This window comes from Ovis aries, chromosome 8, assembly GCF_016772045.2.
Source record: "Ovis aries strain OAR_USU_Benz2616 breed Rambouillet chromosome 8, ARS-UI_Ramb_v3.0, whole genome shotgun sequence".
Lineage (NCBI taxonomy): Eukaryota > Metazoa > Chordata > Mammalia > Artiodactyla > Bovidae > Ovis > Ovis aries.
The window spans coordinates 68224493-68246890 of NC_056061.1; positions in this window are offsets into that span (position 1 = coordinate 68224493).

Here is a 22398-nt window from a genome sequence, read left to right on the forward strand (position 1 = left end):
CTTTATATTCTTAGTAATAAACTAGTTTCAAAACACCTTTTTAAAAGATGGCATTCAGATAGATGGGCTTGCAGGTGGGGGGGGGGGAACTCTCCTTAGTTGCTGTTTGAAGTTTAGCCACTAGATGGCATAATGGTTTTACGGATCAGCAAAAGTTAGCCACACAGGAGACTTGTTATTTGCACTTAATAGCTTCTATTGAAAAGACAGATGTACCTGTAAATGCTGTTCTTTGAGTTTTCTCCTCCTGCAAAATACTATCGTCTTTGAGAACCAATATTAGATGAGTGACTTTTTGTTTTTAACGACTTAATATTTATTTATCTTACAATCTATTAAAACCATTATTGGACTGTTTTGTTAAAAAGCCAGTCCCTCTTGGGGTAAATTGTTTTCAGAATACAATTGATTCTTAAGTACACTGAGTCTTTCTAAGCGGACATTTGTTTTCGATTAGAAAAAGGAGTCTGTGTCCAGGCTGTGAACAATTGTTTAAAAAGTTTGTAGGAACTTTTCAAGGGTCCCTATTTTCAGTTAATAGGGCATAATAATGTTTCTGGAATGAGATATGTCCGAGAAAGCCAATGCCCTGGGCTGAATTGGATCTCTTTTCCATCAGTGTCCAACACAGCTGATGTAGTTGATAAGACCTGTCTATCCATAGGGCTTTTCTTTATGTTGGCCAGACATATGGAGCGTCTCCAAACTTGGTGACTTCCCAGTAGATTGCTCTTTGTGTGATAGGATTTGCACCCCATGCCTGATTCTCTTAATTACACCCAGAGTGTAACTAGTGAGGAAGGCCGCTGTATGAATGACCCTGGGATCTCCTGATCTGGCTCTAAAAAGGTGCCCCTTCTCCCACATTTTTTGGACTACATATTTTACAAGTCACAGGGTAATTTTCTATTCCTGTAAATGAAAGCTTGCCTAGTTCCGTTCATTCAAAAAGGAGCTGTTTTGAAAGCAAAAATTTTTAACAGACTTTATGTCTATGAACTTTCAGAAGAGTATTCATTACTACCTAAAGCCCTGCCAGTGAGAAGTTTATTTCTACTATTCAGCTTTTCGGTTTTAAAACATAAATTGAAACAGGTAATCATTCTTTTTAAAGTTAGCAGCCTAAAATTCTTCACCGAGGGCCAGATTTTCCACCACAGGTTATGTTGTACATAAACTATACTTCAAACTCAGTGACACACATACATACATATAGAGACACACAAAGCAAAAGGCTTTGACATCAGATTATGTATTTATATCCTTTAATTTTGTTAAGATACATTTTTCAGAGTTTGCAATTAAACTTTAAGTGAATTTTTTTTGTGAGAAGTTGAGTGGCATGTAACAAATTTTTTTTATTTTCAAAGTCATACTTTAAGTCCTCAAAGAATTTTGTTAATGGTGGATCTTCGGGTAAAAGGAAGACTCAATCCATGCATCGTTTTACTTTGCTTATATGCAAAACCTTATACCAGGCAGCGTAAAGAGTGCATACATGCTCAGTCATGTCTGATTCTTTGCAGTCCCATGAACTGTAGCCTGTCAGGCTTCTCTGTCCATGGGGTTTTCCAGGCAGGAGTATTGGAGTGGGTTGCCATTTCTTACTCCAGGGGATCTAAGATGTAAAATAGTAAACAATTGCTCTTATTCCTGCCCCTATGAATTCATAGTCAAGGGCCTCAGCATTTTAAGATAAATTATTGCATGATGTAGGAAAATTTAATTGTGATCACAAATAATATAAAAGACGGGAAGAGACTTTAGGGGCTGAAGGAGTTAGGAAAGGATTTGGGAGAAGGGAAAATTTTCATGTTAATATTTAACCATCAATATGTTAAAGGTTATATAAGATTTTGTTTTAAAAAAAAAAGTGTCAAAAATCCCAACCAGAAGAAATGGGATGAACAGAGGCATTAAGAGGAGAGAGCTCCAGGTGAATTTTCAGTTTGGCTGGAATCACAAGTTAGGAGAATGGGAGATGAAACAGAATGTATACATTGAAATCCTACTGGGCAAGGCTTTGAACCCAGGCAATGACTTGGAGTTACAGCCTGTAATAAATAGGGAGCAGTTGAAAATTTTGGGGTTCCACAGTGATATCCTGAAAGTCTTCATGAAAATCTTCATGTAAAGAGATGAATCTGGTAATCATATAATATGTGGAGGGGAAGTGAGAGAAGAGAGATGCAGGGAGAGCAGTGAAATACCTATTTAAGTAGCTCAAATATGAAATGAATGAGTGAGTTAAAGTCTCTCAGTCATGTCTGACTCTTTGTGACTCCATGGACTGTAGCCTGCCAGGCTCTTCTGTCCATGGGGATTCTCCAGACAAGAACACCGGAGTGGGTAGCCATTCCCTTCTCCAGGGGATCTTCTTGACCCAGGGATCAGACCTGGGTCTCCCACATTGCAGGTGAATTCTTTACCGTCTGAGCAAGAAATAGAACCTCAGCAAAGGCTTAAGGAGTGCAGATAGCAATAAGGGATACTTGGGAGGTTTAGTGGGAATCTGGGTACAGATAGAATGTTATACTGTGTAGGTAAAGTCTGATTATTTATCTTTTTACATTAATGTAATCTGGTCCAAGACACCCCATCCCTCATTGATTTGCCAACACTGGGGAGATCTCCCTGGTCGACTGCTTGCCCGGGCCCCTGCTTGCCCGGCCCCCTGCCCCTCCTGTGGGTCAGTCGAGGGAGAAGCCTTATCCTCTGCTCCTTCTGCTCACAATCACTGTTGCTCCTTCACTGGCCATTGCATGTGGGATGGGGGGCCCTGTGGCTGCTGGAGATGCGCCTCCAGACTTGCCTTCCCCAGGGGAGGGAAATCCTAGCCAGCTTTACCGCTTCCCCTCTTCAATGCGAAGCAGCATTCTCTATCCCCCCACTTCTTGGATCATCTAATGTAATTCAACTCTTATTGGCCCTTGACTTTCTTCGGCTTTTCCCTGTACGAAGGGTTGAGCAGGGTAGCAATATAAGGATGTGTAGACTGTTCACTGCACGAGAGCATCAGCTCTGGGGGAGAGTGTGTCCCGAAATCCAGCCTGCACACTGCTTGCCAAGCTGGGAAGCTGCCAAGAAGAAGAGTTTTTTGTGCTCTCACAGTTGTGTGTGCTCAGTATCTCAGTTGTGTCCGACTCTTTGTGACTCCATGGACTGTAGCCTGCCAGGTTCCTCTGTCCATGGAACTTTGCAGGTCAGAATGCTAGAGAGGGTTATCATTTCCTTCCCTAGGGGATCGTTGTGACCCAGGGATCAAACCTGAGTCTCTTGGATCTCCTGCACTGCCAGGCGAGTTCTTTACCACTGTGCCCCCTGGGAAGATGCCAAGAAGAAAAGAGACCCGCTTTAAAAATTTTGCATGAGGGGGCGTCATTGGCTAGCATATGACCTGGTTGAAGGAAGGAAAATATTTTCATTTGGCAGGAGGCTGTCTTTAGTAGAAAGCAACATCAACAACAACTCAGGGAATTCCCCAGCAGTCCAGTGGTTAAGAGTTCATGCTTCTACTGCAGGGAGCCTGGGTTCCATCCCTGGTTGGGGAACTAAGGTCTCTCATGCCACATGGCATGGCCAAAAAGAAAAAGACAATATACCAATACTAAGACATGCTCTTCTCTTGTCTTTGCTCTGAGGCTGACAGAGTGTTTGCGGGAGCCCCTGGGCCCTAATTCTGCAGGGCGCCCACCAGGGAACTGTGTGCAGCAGCCCTCTTGTCTCCTGAAGTGTTTTTAAGGCAAATTCTTATAACTCCCTGAAAAGTAGTCGTGTGGACTTAGGAACTGTCCTTAAGAGGCTGATTTGGCCCTCTTCATTTAATGATATAGCTTAGCGAATTCTTTTCATTGAAGAAATACATGTGTGGGAATTCCCTGGTGGTCCGGTGGTTAAGACTCCATGCTTCCACTGCTCAGGGTTCCATTCCTGGGGGGGAACTGAGATGCTGCCTGAACAAAACAGCCAAGACAAAACACCAAATCCAACAATGCAGCCATAGCACCCATTTCAGCAAATGACCGTCATGGGTATAGTTTCAAACCAGATTTTCATCTTTAAGATTTAAAACGAATGACACGGCAGTGCCAACCCACACCAAAGAAACAGACTATCTCCAAAAGCTCTTTGAATATCCATTCCTGATACTTTTATTCACCAAATTATGATGAAGAACCTTTCATGTTCAAAGAATGGTGGTGGGAACTGCGGGCACGACGATGAGCCAGAGCAGCGTGGCTCCTGGCTCCTTTAAGGTTCTACTCTTACAGCAGGCGTGTGGACACGTGTGATGAGAAGGCGGGAGGAGGAGGTCCTAGTCTGTGGGGGACAGACTAGGACCTGGGAGCAGGAGAAGGAAAAGGGCCTCTCCCACCGGTGGTGGAATGTTCCCAGGCTGGGAGATGCAGCTTTCCCACTGCCACAAGGGCAGGAAGGCTGAGTGGGCGTGTGTATTCCTCACCTGTTGCTGTGTGACAACAAATTACCCCAAGATGTAGCTGCCTCCAACAATGCAGTGATTATGTCTGTGGTCAGGAATCCAGGCATCTTAGCTGAGTCCTCTGACTCAGACAGTCTCTGAAATTGCAGTCCAGGTATGTACCAGGACTGTAGCATCTCCACCCTCAACTCACGAAGGATCTGCTTTCAAGCTCACTCAGCAGGCTGTTGGCAGGGTTTTGGCCTTGGGGAGCCATTGGACTGAGGATCCCAGGTCCTGGGTGGTCGCTGGCTCTGCCCCTGTTTCTTGCCCCTTCGGCCTCTGCACGGGGCAGCTTGAAACGTGGCAGAGTGAAACCGAGAGAAAGCAAGAGAGGGCCAGCAAGGTGAAGGTCACTGTCTGTTATCACCCTCAGAAGTGACATATCCAGTCACTTCTGCTGAACTCTGTTTGTTACAATGGAGTCATTTGGCCCAGCCCTCACTCAAAGGAAGGTGACTGTACAGGAGTGTGAATCTCGGCAAGCAGGGCCATTACAAGGCTGCCTGCCTGCCACAGGGGGGTAAGGTAGAAATTTGGTGGCAGGAAGGCTGAGGAGTTCTCTGACGGCGTCCGTCTCTCCTGTGAAGTAGGGGGACAATTCTTTTGTCAGGGGCTGTGGAGAGAGTCACGGTCTCCTGGAGAAGCCTTGCAATGATGGTTGTGTATTATGGCAGACAGAATGATAGAGACCCGAAAGCATTGAGGAGCAGTTTAGATACAGACACAGAACTTGAATATAAGAGGCACCATGTACATAGTTTATGTGGATTTTTGCATAAGCTCAAGGGGAAAGTATGAAAAAGGCAGACTTGCATTTCTCCAAGTTGGTTGTTGTTGTTCAGGCAGGTGCCCCTGAAATGTGTCTGGGCAAAGTGGGTGGACTGAGAGTGTAAATTATGGACTCTAGGATGTAAACAGGACAGGAAGGAAAGGGAAGACTGGAGGAAATGTCAAGGAAGTAACTGCATGAGAGGACTGGAAATATAAGAGATCGTGGTTCAAGAAGAACATGATGGAATTCACATTTGTAAAGGTGGTGTCACTGACATGGTGGAAAAGGCCGTAGTAGGTGACTGAAAGAAGGTGAAAATAAAGATCATTAATCATTAAAAGTGAGGAGGATTGAGAGGCTGAGATATTGGATGGGTCGCGCACATCCGTGCTGACATGGCCCAGGATGATGAGAAGGCTTGGAGTGGAGACAGAACCGTGAGCAGGATGCCAGCAGCTCTGGAGCGTGGGGCGGAGGGTAGTGAGAGGAGGTATAGAGATGATGGATGGGACCACTTCTGGCAACATGGCAGAGGAGATAACCCTGAATATTCTTCCACTGCAGAGCACCTACAAATCAGGGAGTCAGAATGAGATGGTTGACTGGTTAGTTTTAGTCACTAAGTCGTGTCTGACTCTTGAGACCCCATGGACTGTAGCCCCCCAGGCACCTCTGTCCATGGGATTTCCCAGGCAAGAATACTTGAGTGGGTTGCCATTCCCTTCTCCGGGGGATCTTCCCTACCCAGAGATCAAACCCAGGTCTCCTGTGTTGCAGGTGGATTCTTTACTATCTGAGCCGCTAGGGAAGCCCAGAATGAGATACATCCCTCTAAATGTCAAGGTGAAATTTCAAAACTATGGAGCCAAAGCCAGAGGGAGTTGGACAACACCATGATAAACAGGCACTCAAGCCACTGCTGACCTCAGGGCTTTTGTCAGCATCTGAAGGCTTTGGGGGAATCTCTCTGGTCTTCAGGTAGACAGGGGTGAGGCCATCTGGTGTCCTGCTACTGGCTGAGTTGATGTCTCTCATTGATCTGGAAAGTAAGGGTGGAGTGTGAAGATGAATATAACAAGCCTTTCTCCCCTCATCTGCTGGACCACCGAGACCCCTTTAAATTAATGCAGTTTATCCAGACAATTAGACACAGGGATGGCAAGGCAGTCTCCTGGGAACTGGCATCTGAACCTTGGGTTTTAATGCCTAGGTGTATCACATAGATCCTAAACAAAGAGTTTTACCCTTAGCAGGAGGGAAAGTTAGAGGGAAAAAATTGTCATTAAAAGGAATAAGGAGGGCTTCCCTGGTGGTTAAGACTCTGAGCTTCCATTGCAGGAAGCAAGGGTTTGATCCCTGTTCGGGGAAGATCCCTCATGCCCATACAGTGTGGCCAAAATAAATTTTTTAAAAGTATGTAAAAGTGGATAAAGAAACTTAACAGTGGCTTCCCAGGTGGCTCAGTGGTAAAGAATCCATCTGCCAATGCAGGAGACACGACTTTGATCCCTGGGTCAGGAAGTCCCCTAGAGGAGGATATGGCAACCCACTGCAGTATTCTTGCCTGGAAAATCCCATGGACAGAGGAGCCTGGTGGGCTGCAGTCCATGGGGCTACAAAGAGCTGGACATGACTGAGTGACTAGCACACACGGACATTTACCTGTTTCCTCTTAGGCTGTGGATAGAAAAAGACCACCTATAAAATTTTATAACCATAGTCCCATCCTCATGTAAGTTGGGCCTAGAATTTATGCCACTTATTTAGCTAAACAAATAACTTGAGTTTGTTCCAGATTGGAGCTCCACTGGGGTACTGGCACAATCCAGAGCAAACTCTTTCTGGAAGTGGAACCTCAGTCCAAGCCTATGCCATTCCCATGATTCTTAGCTGACCGTGCACTCACAAACCCCAGTAACAACACACTAAGAAGCAAGCCACAAACAGAGGGAGACAGAAAGAACGTAATATGACATAAAATTAGATTTCTAATTATCAGATACAGACAGTAGATATAAGCAGGGGCAGAGAAAGCAGGTAATTTGATGCCATGGCAGGTAACTGGAACACAATTTGGCTGTTTACTGAAAAACCTCAAGAACATTCATTATCTTCTATTTAACAACTTGATTCCTTGCAAGTTTTTACCAAAGAAGGATCAGATATGGATATATGATGATATTCATCATAGTGTTACTTATAATAGTAAGAAAAAAAACTTGGATATCCTTCATATTCAAGAATAGGATAACAAGTAAGTAAATGATAGAAATTATAGGGTATTATTCATATTCATCAACAGCTTTAGTGACATGAGTATGTGCTTACAATATAACATTTAGGAATAAAAACAAAATCAAAAAATGCCTGCCAAATATGACAGGGTTCAGCTGTCTAAATTATTTAGCTAAATAAAAATGTTTTACACTGTTTAAATATGTATTTGACGTATTTAGCAGTGACAGAAAGGGCATAGGAAAATGATTAACTTGCCAAAATTTGTTAAAGGATTCGGCTATATTAAAAGAGAAAAGTCTACAAAGAATTTAAGTATAAAAATAATAGTTTGTTCACATAGACTTTAATTTCTAACCCTGATGCACTTAAAACATGCAGTCAGAATTCACACACTTGAATTAGAAACACGGTACTGAATCTTTCTATTTTGAGTAGGAAACTCAGAGAACTTAGGAGTTAGTAAATTTCTGTTCCTGTCTTTGAATGTAATTTTGTATCATCTATTTACCCTGTAAGAGCCAAAATATGGGCCACTTAGTTACCAATGATTTCACCATGACTCATAGTAGCAATATAGAACATTCCTTTGCAATCCTTCTGTTGCTAGGAGTCCAGAAGATTGAATATTTTTTTTACTAAACAGTGATTGAGCTAATGAAAGCACTTGTCATATCATATAAAGGTGGATTACAGAAATGCATACTAGCAGCTATCTTCAGATTATATCTGCACAGAACCATCTATAAAGAAAACACAATCCTTTCTCACTTTTGAGATTGGTAAAACATTGGTTTACACTCTCGGAGATTTATCCTGAAGTTGCCAAGTGACGAAATGATATGTTTGCACTTTGCTTAATCACAGAAGAAGGGAATTTGGCAAGAACTTATGAAAAGAGGTCTGTAGAATACAAGTACTATGGGACTGGCGATAACACAGCTATGAGGCACCTCTTTCTTGACTGGAAGGCAGTGAGTCCTACCTAAGGTAGACAGCAGTAGATTCAAATCTGTGTGGTGGTACAGCTTGATTCATTCATTCAACAAATGTTGATTTTTAAAAAATTTTTTAATTTAATTTTGTTTTGTAAATTAATTTTTATTGGAGCAGAGTTGATTTACAATGTTTTGTGCTGTACAGCAAAGTGGATCGCCTACACATATATAGATAATCCACTCTTTTTTAGATTATTTTCCCATATAGGTCATTACAGAGTGTGGAGTAGCTGTTATAAGTAGGTTCTTGTTAGTTATCTAGGTTGTATATAGTGGTGTGTATATGTCAATTCCAATCTCCCAATTTATTCATCCCCTTTTCCGTGGTAACCATAAGTTTATTTTTTACACCCATAACTCTATTTCTGTTTTGTAAGTTCATATGCACCACTTTTTTTAAAGATTCCACAGATAAGCAATATCATATGATGTTTGTCTTTGTATGACTTCACTTAGAATGGCAGTCTCTAGGTCCATCCGTGTTGTCGCAAATGGCATCATTTCCCTTTTTGTTGTGGCTGAGTAATATTCCATTGTATGACATCTTTATCCATTCCTCAATTGATGGACACTTAGGTTGCCTCCATGTCCTGGCTGTTGTAAGTAATGCTATAGTGAACTTTGGAGTACATGTATCTTTTGAAATTATTATATTCTCCAGATATATGTCCAGAACTAGGATTGCTGGTTCAAGTGTTGATTGAATTGGAAACTTAATACTTTTCAAACACTGCTAAAGGTTGTGGATACAAATTTTTAAAAGACATGATTCCTGACCTCAGGGAGATTTTAATGTGGATCAAATGAAGCCAAAGAGACTGGCAAGATATAAAGGACATATTTTTACTATGGAGCTTAGTGAAGTAAAGTGAGCATCATAGTTAAGTGTGAGCTTTGCCATCCAGTTGCCTCTATTCAAATACCGACTGTACTGTACTCCATACTAGTTGTGTAATCCTAGGTAAGTTGGTACATCTGACTCAATTTTCTCATCTGTAGAATGGGTCTAATAATAGTACCTTCATTACAGAGTTGTTGTAAGGGTTATAAGTTTAGCTCACTACTGGGCACTTAGGAACTATCCTAAAATGTTAGCTACTGTTTTTAATAGTTTAGTCAGAACCTGGGATGAGGGGTTGAGGATATTTTGTAAGCAGTTTTTCCTGCACAGAAAAAAGATAGCAGTCATGAAAATCTAAGCACCTCTCATTCCTAGCAAAGCAGCCCCATGCTTTGGTATTAACGGGCTCCTTGGAGAGGGGTGGGTTGTCTTTTCTTTCTGAGAGCCACTCTGTACCATCAGTTATATTCAGACATGGTTATGGATCTTTTTGGATGTTTTTCTCATGCAAATTTTGCTTTTGATCATGGATCATTTTGTGGATTGAATGTTCCATAGCAGCATCCAGCCTATAGGTCTGTCAGTGGCTTCTGACAGCAAGGCCCATCCTAAGGGAACAGCTGTTGGCAGAGTTGGGCTTTCTGGAGACTATGTATGCTCTCGTGCAGAGTCGGACACAACTGAAGCGACTTAGCAGCAGCAGCAGCAGCAGCAGGGGTGGTTCAGGATGAGAGTTGAAGTTTATCATTCAACCTCGACTTGTTATTATCATCCTCAACTTGTTTATTTGGAAAAGGAATTTCGCTTAGAAGGCTTGATTTTTTGAGTTGCAGAAATTTCCCTAGACCCAGTTTATATAAGAATTTATAGAAGAGATGGGCTTCCTCAAATAGCTCGATGGGTCTACAGCTCTTATTATTCCTTAACCTCCCATTCCCCTCAGTGCCAGCTTTGCAACAGTGACACAGAAGTAGCGCCATCACACCTACTTGCAGTTCCTACTTTGTTTGGGAAACAGACTGTTGTCTTATCTCTTCCTTTCCATGTAACAGTGACTGTGGCCAGGAGCCCAGCACTATAATAGCTGTGAGATAGAAAGTAAAGTGGGCTTCCCAGGTGGCACTAGTGGTAAGAACCTGCCTGCCAATGCAGGAGACATAAGAGACATGGGCATGCAACCCACTCCAGAATGCTTGACTGGAGAATCCCACGGACAGAGGAGCCTGGCAGGCTGCAGTCCATAGCGTGGCAAAGAGTCGGACGTGACTAAAGAGACTTAGCACGCATACAGAGAGTAAAGTAGTCAAACCCTGGCCTTGCTAGCAAGAAAGTTATTATCTGCTGGCCTATCACAAGCACCTGGAACCTAGCAGGCTCTCAGTCAGTGTTTGTGGATGGAGGTTGATGGTTGTTACAAAAAAATCATATCTGTAGTGTTCAGTCTGGCATATGACACCATAGGAATGTCATACAGAAGAAAATTAATTTAGAAGATGCAAATTAGAATCCTGAAATCTGACGTTGTGTTCCATGAGGATCAGTTGAAGAAACAGAAGACATGGAGGCTAGAGAAGATCCTTTGGGGGAGACTTGAATTGTTCCTGGTGCCAACCAGGTGTGCACAGTTTAACTCAGCCCAGTTGTCTGTGCCACGGCAATGTGGTGGGGGAATGAGGAGTTGGGGAAGAGGTGGGAGGCATGCACATTATAATGAAGCTTCGGTCAGTTCAGGGGGCTGACAGCACACAGCCTCCAGAGGTTATGACCACAACCACAGAGAGTGGTTCTGGTTCACAGTTAACATCCTCGGAAGGATGGAAGGTCAGAGGAGGTGGCTGTGGTTCAGAGCAGTTTGGCACAGCGTGACAGTGGGAAATCTTGGAGGAGGAGAGCTAATTGGCCGGCAGGGAGACAGGCAGCTGCAGGGAGTCGTCTGACAGTGCGTGCCACCTGTAAATCCATTCCTGTATCACACTGTAAAGAGTATCCTGGGTGCCAGGCATGGTGCCAAGGTGGAGAGGCAGCAGTGAGTCAGTAGCACACAGTCCGTAACTGTCCCTCCCCCATCCCCTTCCATCCTGGTAACCATACGTTTGTTCTCTTAAGCCTGTAAGTCTGTTTCTGGTTTGTAAATAAGTTCATTTGTATCTTTTTTTTTTTTGATTCCGCCTATAACTTCACTCAGTAGTTAAGAGGTTTGGGAATGACATGTACACACTGCTATATTTAAAATGGATAACCAGTAAGGACCTACTGAATAGCACAGGGAACTCTTATCAATATTCTGTAACAATCTAATTGGGAAAAGATTGAAAAAGAATAGATATATGGATATGGATAGCTGAATCACTTTGTTGTACACCTGAAACTAACACAACATTTTAAATCAATTATACTCAGATATAAAGTAAAAAGTAAAAAAAAAATAATAATCCTGTGATAAACCATAATGGAGAAGAATATGAATAAGAATGATAAGTGCTGAATCACTTCACGGTACAGTAGAAATTAACACAACATTGTAAACCAGCTATACTTCAATGAAATACATTTTTAAAAAGACACAGTCCTTGCCCTTTCGTTCTCACTTGAGTGAATCCCAGAAGTCCTTATTTGAGTGAATTCTGGCTACTCTAAATCTTTCTCTGGGTTTGATGCCTACCATCTATTATAGTAGCCCAGGTATTTTTAAATCAATTGACCAATTAATGATTATTTTGCATCTAACATGTGCTAAGTACACACGCTTCTGGACTCAGATTCAAAACCATTGGGTGGAGAACTAGCAAAACGGAATTACCAGCTCTGGAAATTACAGTAATAAGGACATAATTAAGAAAGAGGTTTGGCCTCAGGGCCAACTATTAGGACTTGGGTTCAGATGGATCGGCTTTTGGGATCACAGCAGTTAAGTGATGATTGCTGGGACCAGAAAATTCAAGATATGAAGAGAGATGAATGGAAAAGTGACTTGATGTTGAATCTCAGGGTGCTGGACGAACATCCAGATCCCTCTCTTGTACAACAAAAGTTGGTCCCAGCTACGACTTAAAGGGAAGATCAAGTTCTGAGTTTTGGAGGGAAAAGGGTGAAGAATGGAATAAGCGTTCCATTCTGACAAGTGAAGCGTCATGTGACCTGTAGTTATGGCACCAGAACCTGCTGGCTTTACTTGATGATATTCCCCGGAGACACTAAGGCAGATTTCATCCATCCTGGAAGACTTAAGAGGTTCAAACGATGTATAGGGCTTCATGCAATTATTCAACAAACCTTGGCCAATCTCTGCCTCTCAATGTAAGAAATGAACAAATGTGCACTGCTGACCCAGAGACTGTCAGACTCTAGCTGATCATATCCACCACAGCTCCCTGGGAGGGGTGAGTCCAGGGTGAGAGGGACCAGCTGAGCTGGGGGGAGGAGTTTCTTTCTTTGGGACCAGAGTAGTGAACAGGTGATAAAGACTAGGACCCCAGCCCCAAGGGAGAGAAGAGTGTACGACTGGGAGCCGTGGAAAGGAGGATGCTGGCTTTCTCCTCTAAACGTCAAAAGCCTGATTTGTCTGGTCCACATGAAGGAAGCTCAGCTCTCTAGGCTTGGCTGTCGAAACTCTAGCAGGGGAAACACATGAGTGTCTAATCAGCAATTAAGGCAGGGTGGATGGGCAGGACCAGGCTCCCGTGTTTGACCCAGGCACCAAGGGAAACCAGCGGAAGAATCTTAATGGGCTGCAGGGACTGAGAGTGGGGCTCAACGGGGTAGAACTGCGTGTGCACTCAGATACAGGCAGAGCCTTGTAACCGGAAATGGGCGGGGTTGGGGGCTGCGGGGGACTTTGGAAGATTAGCTAAGCGGTCCCTGTCACGAAGCCGGTCTGTCTGTTAGAGCTGGATTCCAGCCAGTAGGAAGGGATTGGAAGCTGACTTTCAAGTCAGGGTGAGAATGATTTAGCCCAGGCAAAATCCCTGTTTCAAGTAGAAACTAAGATACCAGATAGGAGAAACACAATGCATGGGAAAGAGGGAACTAGGTTCACTGCTGACCTCAGGCTTAGGGGGTTGGGGATTGGATTCAGAATCAGAGTCTGTAGAGCACCCTACCAAGCAGGATACTCCAGGGGCGCCCTGCAGCTCAGGGGGCAGTGCAGAGGCTGAAGGCATTATCTTGGGAATGCTGGGATCTGAAGAAGACCAGCCAGGACTAGAAAGCAAGCTTTGTGAGGACAGTATTTCCTGATTGTCACCAGGCTTGATACCTCATAGATGCTCAATACATGATTGTGGGTGAATTAGCTATGTGAGTGACTCTGCCCCCAAACCCCTCAAAATGATGTGGAAGAATGAGGCTTCTTATGTAATTTGATGCAAGGTAGCTATGGCCAGGGAACCAATGTCCAGTATATTTGATGAGCCCAACAGTAGGGCATTAAGCTGGGACTGCTAGCACTTCCAGAGAAGGCGATGGCACCCCACTCCAGTACTCTTGCCTGGAAAATCCCATGGACAGAGGAGCCTGGTAGGCTGCAGTCCATGGGGTCATGAAGAATCGGACACGACTGAGCAACTTCACTTTCACTTTTGACTTTCATGCATTGGAGAAGGAAATGGCAACCCACTCCAGTGTTCTTGCCTGGAGAATCCCAGGGACGGGGGAGCCTGGTGGGCTGCTGTGTATGGGGTCGCACAGAGTCGGACATGACTGAAGCACCTTAGCAGCAGCAGCAGCATTCATGGAAAGGACAGATTATTTTTTTTGTTAAAATAGAACATAAACCTTGGAAACCCTTTTATTATATGCTTGGATGAAAACTGTGCCTTCTGCATTATACAGAGTGGAAAAGAAGTTCTTATTTGGGGTAATTTTAAGAGCATAAAATAGCTCAGAGGAACCAAGGTTTGTCTAATTGTGAGACCTGCCATGGGTCCATTGTACTTCTTTAGCTCAAACATGATGGTGGCGGTTTAGTTGCTCAGTCGTGTCCGACTGTTTGAGACCCCCATGGACTGTGCTCTGCCAGGATCCTCTGTCCATGGGATTTCCCAGGCAAGAATACTGGAGTGGGTTGTCATGCCCTCCTCCAGGGGATCTTCCCAACCTAGGGATCAAACCCAGGTCTCCTACGTTGCAGGCAGGTTCTTTACCAACTGAGCCACCAGGGAAGTCTTTAGCTGAAACATATCTTCCTCCCAAGCTCTGAAAGGATGCCCTATTTAATGGTGTTTAGCACCATTACTACAATATTAAAGACTGTCTAAACCAGCAGTTGAGATATTTGTTATTGTTGAGTCTTTTTTTTCTCCTGATGGTAATTACCTAGCAGGTTCAGCTAATTATTGCTCTTGGTTTGTGAAATCCACATCAATTGCATGAAGGCAGGTAATCATCTATTTGCCATGGTGGAAAGACATGATAATTATTATTAATTTTAAATCCAATTACTTATCTGCAAGTGTGAAAAAAAGAGAACTATAGCTAAGACTCAGTACTGTCCTATAGTGTTTTAATTTTTAACTTGGTTTTCTAAGAACCCATCACATTAATTTTTGACAACAAAATGTGATACAGACATAAGAGAAACATTTATAGACTATTTATGCCAAATCATATAGATAGGCCCATAAATTATTTCTGCTTGTAGAATCAAAGGCATATATTGAATGACTTAATGTTATCTAAATTATTACACTAAGAAATACAATCTGATGTTATTAACTCATCTCTCATTGTTTATGACAGTGATCTACAACAGGATAATTTACCAAAAGCTTGTTAAACAACTCATGCAACATTAAAAGATTAAGTCTGGAGATGAGGAAAAAGCTGGGAGAGTTTTTCATAGACATATTCAGCAAACTAATGAAATACTTGAAAGCAAGAAAATTGTCTATTTTGAAATTGAGAAATACTAGTCTTTCATCCATCTCATAGAACTTTACCTGAAGGGATATTTAGAGTCAAAAATTAGCTAATACTCAGCACAAATTCTAAACACTGCTGGCCTGTGGAGGATCTTCCAAAGCCTTTTATACTTAAGGTCATTGATCTTGTAAGTACAGATAGAATTACAGGATCTCAATTTAGAAGGGTTCTGGCATTGACAAATGTGGGGAGATTTCCCTAGTTATAAATTGGTGCTTTAATATTAACTCACTGCATTGTCAATAGGAATACGTGTATCTACAAGTACTAGAAATACACCTTGGCTCAGTTCTTCTGTAGCCTTCAAACTTTTAAAAACTGTCTTATTTTTCAGAAGATGCAACCATTCCCCCCCCCAAATTTTATGGAAATTCTACATGTAGGATTGATAAAAGTAGAGCAAAGTTGATTTTTTTTTTTTTTTTTTGGCCCTTGCCGTGCAGCTTGAGGGATCTTAGCTTCCTGACCAGGAATCAAACCTGTTCTTCTTGCAGTGGGTGTGGAGTCCACACACTTGACCACCAGGGAGTCCCCAGAGTTACTTTGATGAGAACAGCTGAGCTTTCTTGGTGGCAACTGGAGTGAGTAGGAGAGAGGAACTCTGGATGGTAGCCTCTGAGACAACAACTCCCCTCCCCAGGAATATTCCAGGGTCTTCTGCACAGCAGAGTTTGAAAACCACTGACTTATACTCGATATCCCAAATGTCAGTTCTCAGAGTAAGACTTTCCCAGAATCAACCCAAAGAAAGCAGAAGGAAGGAAATAATAAAGGTAAATATGAGACTTCATGAAACAGAAACAAATATACAAGGATCAATAAAACCAAAGGTTCACTCTATGAAGAGACTAATAGAAATGACATACCCGGGAATATCCATAAGGGAGAGACGAAATACCCAATAAACAGTAGTAGACATGAAAAGGAATATATCTAAGGAGGTTGCACAGATTGAAAGGTAGCAAGAGGATGGAATAAACAGTTTGATTTCTATAACCTTGAAAATGGATTTTCCAGATGGCAGAGTGGTAAAGAATCTTCCTGCCAGTCCAGGAGACTCATGAGAAATGGGTTTGATCCTTGGGTCACAAAGATCCCCTGGAGTAGAAAATGGCAACCCACTCTAGTATTCTTGCCTGGAAAATTCCATAGACAGGGGAGCCTGGCAAGCTACAGTCCATGGGGTCACAGAGAGTTGGATGTGCCAAGTTGCTTCAGTCATGTCCAACTCTTTGCAGCCCTGTGGACCATGGCCCACCAGGCTGCTCTGGCTATGGGATTTTTCCAGGCAAGAATACCGGAGTGGGCTGCCATTTCCTCCTTCGGGGGATCTTCCTGACTGACCCAGGGATCAAACCCACATCTCTTTCATCTCCAGCATTGGTAGGCAGGTTCTTTACCACTAGCGCCACCCGGCAATCCCAAAGAGTTGGACACGACTGAGCAGATGAACACACATCCTTAAAAATAGGTGGAAGATACATTTAACTTGTCAAAACTGGCTCAAGAAAAACTAGAAAATTGAAAAGTCCTGAAACTATTAACTAATTTAAATCAGTGATCAAAATGTTTCACTGGACCCAAAAGATTTTAACTAATCAGTTCAACTCAACTTTCAAGGAGCAAGTCATTCTAATTGTATGTCTGGTAAGGCTGCTGGAACGAAGCACCATAGACCGGGTGTCTTAAACAGAAATTCATCTTCTCACAAGTCTGGAAGCCAGAAGACCAAGATAAACATATGAGCAGAGTCGATGTCTTCTAAGGCCTCTCAACCTTGGCTTGAAGATGGCTTCCTTCTTGTTGTGTCCTTACAAGACCTTTTCTCTCTATGTGTGAGCATCCCTGGTGTCTCTTTATGTCCAAATTTCTTCTTATAAGGACACTGGTCAGATTGGATTAAGGCCCAACCCAAGGGCCTCATTTTAACTTAATCACCTCTTTAGAGGTCCTATCGCCAAATCAATTATATTCTGAGGTATTAGGGGTTAGAACTTCAATATATGCATTTGAGGAATACAATTCAGCTCTTTACACTAATCTTACACAAGCTATTTAATATTACAGAAAATAGTGAAATACAGCTCAGCTCATTCTAAAGCCAGAAGGGAAAATACAAATGACTCTCACTCACCAAAGTAGATAGGGAATTCCTAAACAAAGTGTTTATAACCTAATCCAATGATCTATGTAAAAATATAATAACCATGCCCAGGTTATTTCAGAGTATTATAGTCACTAAAAGTCTGTGCTCAACAATTAAAACTCATAGAGTTTAAAATTAGTTACTGGTATTTAAGTGATTAAAGGAAATGTACTTACTTGAAAGTAAATAAGATTTACATAAGAATTGGAATTTTGGGTGGGCTGATGTTCATTTAAATCTACAGGCCTTTTACAAACCTGATTTTTACTGTGGCATCTTTCCTGTATTTGGTCTTATAGTCATAAAAGCTTTTCACGTGCTGCTGAAGCCTTCCAGGAACTCACCACTTTGCGGGTGAGGGATCCACCTTCATAGGATCATTGTTTTCACGCGAGTCCTGATGAGCTTCCGGTTGAACTGTTCAGCAGCAAATGCCAGTCTCTGACTTTAAATGTACTTTTGGAGCCAACATTTATCAGCATGTGGTTGCTTCCTTCTGTTATTTTAAGACACTATTCAAGAGGAGCCTAGCATTTCACCTCCCTCTTGTTATTTATGTACCTTAATAGGAAATCAGTGTTAGAAAGCTAATTACAGTATTCTGGATTGCACAGTCAGTAGGCATCTATGATCACAAGTGGGTGCTATTGAAGACAGAAAGGAAGGAAATACCCCCAAGCAACGACCATTCAGTAAGCCCTTTAGGTATACATGCACTCTGGGAGTTCAACAACTTTCTATTTATTTACTTATTTGTGTGTTTGCTTATTTTGTCAGTTATAGGAACAAGCTGTCTTATATGCTATTTCTGAAGATCTAAGAAAGAAAAGCCTTGTGTCTTATTTGCTGAGGTTACTGTGGGAAGACTGGTTGCAAGAACAGTGTTACGATGTCTTGGTGTGGGTGGATACAGTTGTTCCATTGTGTGGCCTCATCCAGTCCCCAGGACCCAGGGGGGCATCTTGCCAGGGTATGTGCTGGTCACCAGGTGGGTGAGCTGAGGCCATGGACAAAGTGGAACAAATCCATACCTGCTCCCAGAAAAACTCATCTATATACTACTGCTGATTGGCCAATGTCGTCATATTTGTAGATGAAGGACAGCATTTCTTATATTAATTTTATGTATGTTTTGGAGATAGTATTTTGAAATAGTAGCAGATTTTTCTTTGTCTTTTTTCCTGTAACTCTTTGTGCCTTGCAACATTGCCTTTGGTGCAGGCAGCTGGGGCATTCTGCCTTCACTTCCTTAGGAAAGGGTGACAGCCGAAGGCAGAGGCCAGTGAGGTCAATTCTTGACTTCTGAGTTTCCAAAGCCTGGGCCTGGCATAAGATAAAAGGCTGGAAAGAATTCCTTGAGGATAATCACCGAGACAGACAGACGGAGACACATTTAGGACACTCTGGAGGGACCTTGCATGAAGCCTGCTGAGAAAGAAAAAGAAACATCTGCTTGGTGTTCTGGGCCACTTGCCGGAGAGTGTCACCAAGCTCCCTGCCCCCGCGAGAGCAGAGAATGAGCTGGTGACACCAACAGGGCCCGAGGCAGCCTCTCCCTGGCCCAGAATCATGTGAGAAAATCAGAAGGTTTCCAGGCACCCAGAGCAGCATGTACAGGCCACAGAGAAGCCGCAGACCCTTGGAGGCTGTATGTTCAGGAAGGACTCAGCGGTGACCTCCGAGGGCCTCTGGTGCAAGACCAGTGAAGACCAGTGAGGGCCAGGTGGGCCTTCCCAGAGGAGGCCGGGAGGAGCGCAGACGTGCCCCCAGTGCCGCGCTCAGACCCAGGCGTGAGGAGCCTGCCCCAGACCCCCTTGGCCTCTCCACTTACCCCTCTCTCACAATATAGGGAAATGCTGCCCTCTTTCTAGGACACTGCCAACTGAAAATCCCATTCCAACACAAATGCTTGTGTTTAGAACCAATGAAAATATTCACTGGAATATAGAAACAATACCCAGGGATTGGCATGGACTGAACGCCTCTAATTGCCTTCTCTCTTTTTAGACTGGAGTATAATTGCTTCACAATATTATGTTAATTCTGCTGGGCTTCCTTGGTGGCTCAGCTCGTAAAGAGACCATTTGTAATGCAGGAGACCCAGGTTCGATCCCTGGGTTGGGAAGATTCTGCTGGAGAAGGGCTGGAGAAGGGCTGGAGAATCCCATGAACAGAGAAGCCTGGAGGGTTACAGTCCAATGGGTTACACAGATTTGGACACGACTGAAGCAACTTAACATGCCTGCCTGTGCAGCAAAGTGAATCAGTTACGCATATACATGTATCTGCTCTTTTTTAGATTTCCTTCCCACTTAGGTCTCACTGAGTAGAGTTCCCTGTGCTATACAGTAGCTTCTCATTAGCTATTTTATATACAGTAATGTTTATATGTCGATCCCAATCTCCCAGTTCACCCCTCTCCTCCATCCCCCGTTGGTAACTGTAAGTTTGCTTTCTACATCTGTGACTATTTCTGCTTTGCACATAAGTTCATCTGTACCATTTTTCTGGATTCCACATATAATCAATATTATATAATACTTCTCTGTCTGACTTCTTTCACTCTGTATGACAGTCTCTGTGTCCATCAATGTCACTGCAAAATAGCATTATTATGCTCCTTTTTATGGCTGAGTAATACTCTACTTGGAGAAGGAAATGGCAACCCACTCCAGTATCCTTGCCTGGAAAATCTCATGGACAGAGGAGCCTGTGGGCTGCAGTCCATGGGGTCGCAAAGAGTCGGGCACGATTGAGCGACTAACACTAACACTAATATTCTACTATATATATATATATACCACACTTTCTTTATCCATCCCTGTTGATGGACTTCAACTTCCATGTCCTGGCTATTGTGAACAGGGCAGCAATGAATATCAGGGTGAGCCCCCCTAATTTTCTTCTAAGTGGATCTGGGTGCTCTCTCGGGGGAAGGAAAGTAGGAAAGGCCCTTGACTTGATGATGATGGCCAGGGAGCAGGCCTGGGCTTCCGCCTCGGCACTGGCCTTGGCCAGATCCAGCAGACCAGCATGCAGGCTTTCTCTGGAGCCAGCCGCCAACCCATCTAGTGCCAACAGCCTGCACTTCTGGGCAGGCAAGGCTCGGCCCCTGCTCCAGTGCAGGGGCACTGCGCTGGGGCCGCTACAGGAGAGCACGGGTCCCTGGGTGCTCCCATCCACCAGGCTGTCAATAGCGAGAATTCTGTCTGTAGGACATTTGACTCGGGGCTCTCTTTTTCCAGTCTGCTGGTTTTAGCGGACTTTCTTTGCAAACACCTCATTTAGGGATTGAGGGGAAGAAGTTCTGAAAGGAAGACTATTATATAATGATTTTAAGAATAATGTACAGCTTTCTAAAACTGGTCTTTTTTTCTGTTACATTTTCAATTCAGGTTTTCAGAAGCAAGCTAATTTTAGAATCCTATAGTAAGAACACATTTAGAAGCCTTTATAAGGTGTGACGCATTTGATGCAAAATATAGATGGACAAAGAATGATGTCGCTCAGTAAGAAGTCCAATTAGATGATGGACACTGAAATATACATGAACAAGGGTAAGGATGTCAAGTAACACAGGAAAGGCTAATTAGGCGGAAAAAAAGGAGGGTCGGTGATGGGCTTCTGATATTCTAGCTTTATTTGGCATGAAACGAAAATCGTTTTGTGCTACATTTACTAGATAGAGGGGTTTTATGCCACATTTACTTGGGGCTGGGGGATATTTTTATAATCTTTTGATGTGGAACCCTCAGGGCCCAGGACATCTCTGGGGTCATAGCATTCTATGATACTGGCTGGCTTTGGAGCTTAATTATTTAAATGTTTCCAGACTCAAATGACTGATGAGCCAACATATTTTTAGTTCGCACTTTCACAGAACAAGCTGTAAGGTGTGCCCAAAGCTAACATCGCAGGGGACATTGACAAGCAATGCTAACTGTAAAGTTCCACATGTATGTTATTTTGGCATTCGCATTTTAAATTGCAAATTTCAAACTTTATCCAGAGTTCAGGGGAACAGAGTCCTGCATTAGGCTTTCATGAAGAGGGCCAGAGCTTGTTTTGTTGTTCTTGTTTTTAAAAGGGAGAAAGAATGCTGTTAGAATAAAGAAAAAGAATGTCACCAGAATGTTCTACTTAATTTAGCCCTCCAAAGATAAACACACTGGTGAATCACTGCAGGCTGATGTTACTATTTTAACGTTAATTCTGTATCTTCACCCCCCCCCGCCACCCCCATTTCTGAATAGGTGGGTTGTAGGTAGTCTCACTTAGAAGTTTGTTCCTCTCAAATTCCTTGGAAGATTCCCATGTTCCAACTATTTATGATATAAGTGATGGCTCCTGGGGGCACTCAAAATACTACTTTAAAGAATTTAAGAGTGTGTTTGAGAATTATCCAGTTTGCAGAGATTCTATAAAGTTAAGACAGTCTCAGTCAGACAGTTCAGTCACTCAGTCATGTCCCACTCTTTGCAACCCCATGGACTGTAGCACGCTAGGCTTCCCTGTCCATCACCAACTCCCAGAGCTTGCTCAAACTCATGTCCATTGAGTCGGTGCCATCCAACCATCTCATCCTCTGTTGTCCCCTTTTCCTCCTATCTTCAATCCTTCCCAGTGTCAGAGTCTTATCCAATGAGTCAGTTCTTCACATCAGGTGGCATATTGGAGTTTTCAACTTTAGCATCAGACCTTCCAATGATCGTTCAGGACTGATTTCCTTTAGGGTTGACTGGTTTGATCTCCTTGGAGTCCAAGGGACTCTCAAGAGACTTCTCCAACACCACAGTTTAAAAGCATCAATTCTTTGGCATTCAGCTCTTTTTATAGTCCAACTCTCACATCCATACATGACTACTAGAAAAACTATGGCTTTGACTAGATGGACTTTTGTTGGCAAAGTAATGTCTCTGCTTTTTAAAATGCTATCTATGTTGGTCGTAGCTTTTCTTCCAGGAAGCAAGCGGCTTTTAATTTCGTGGCTGCAGCCACCATCTG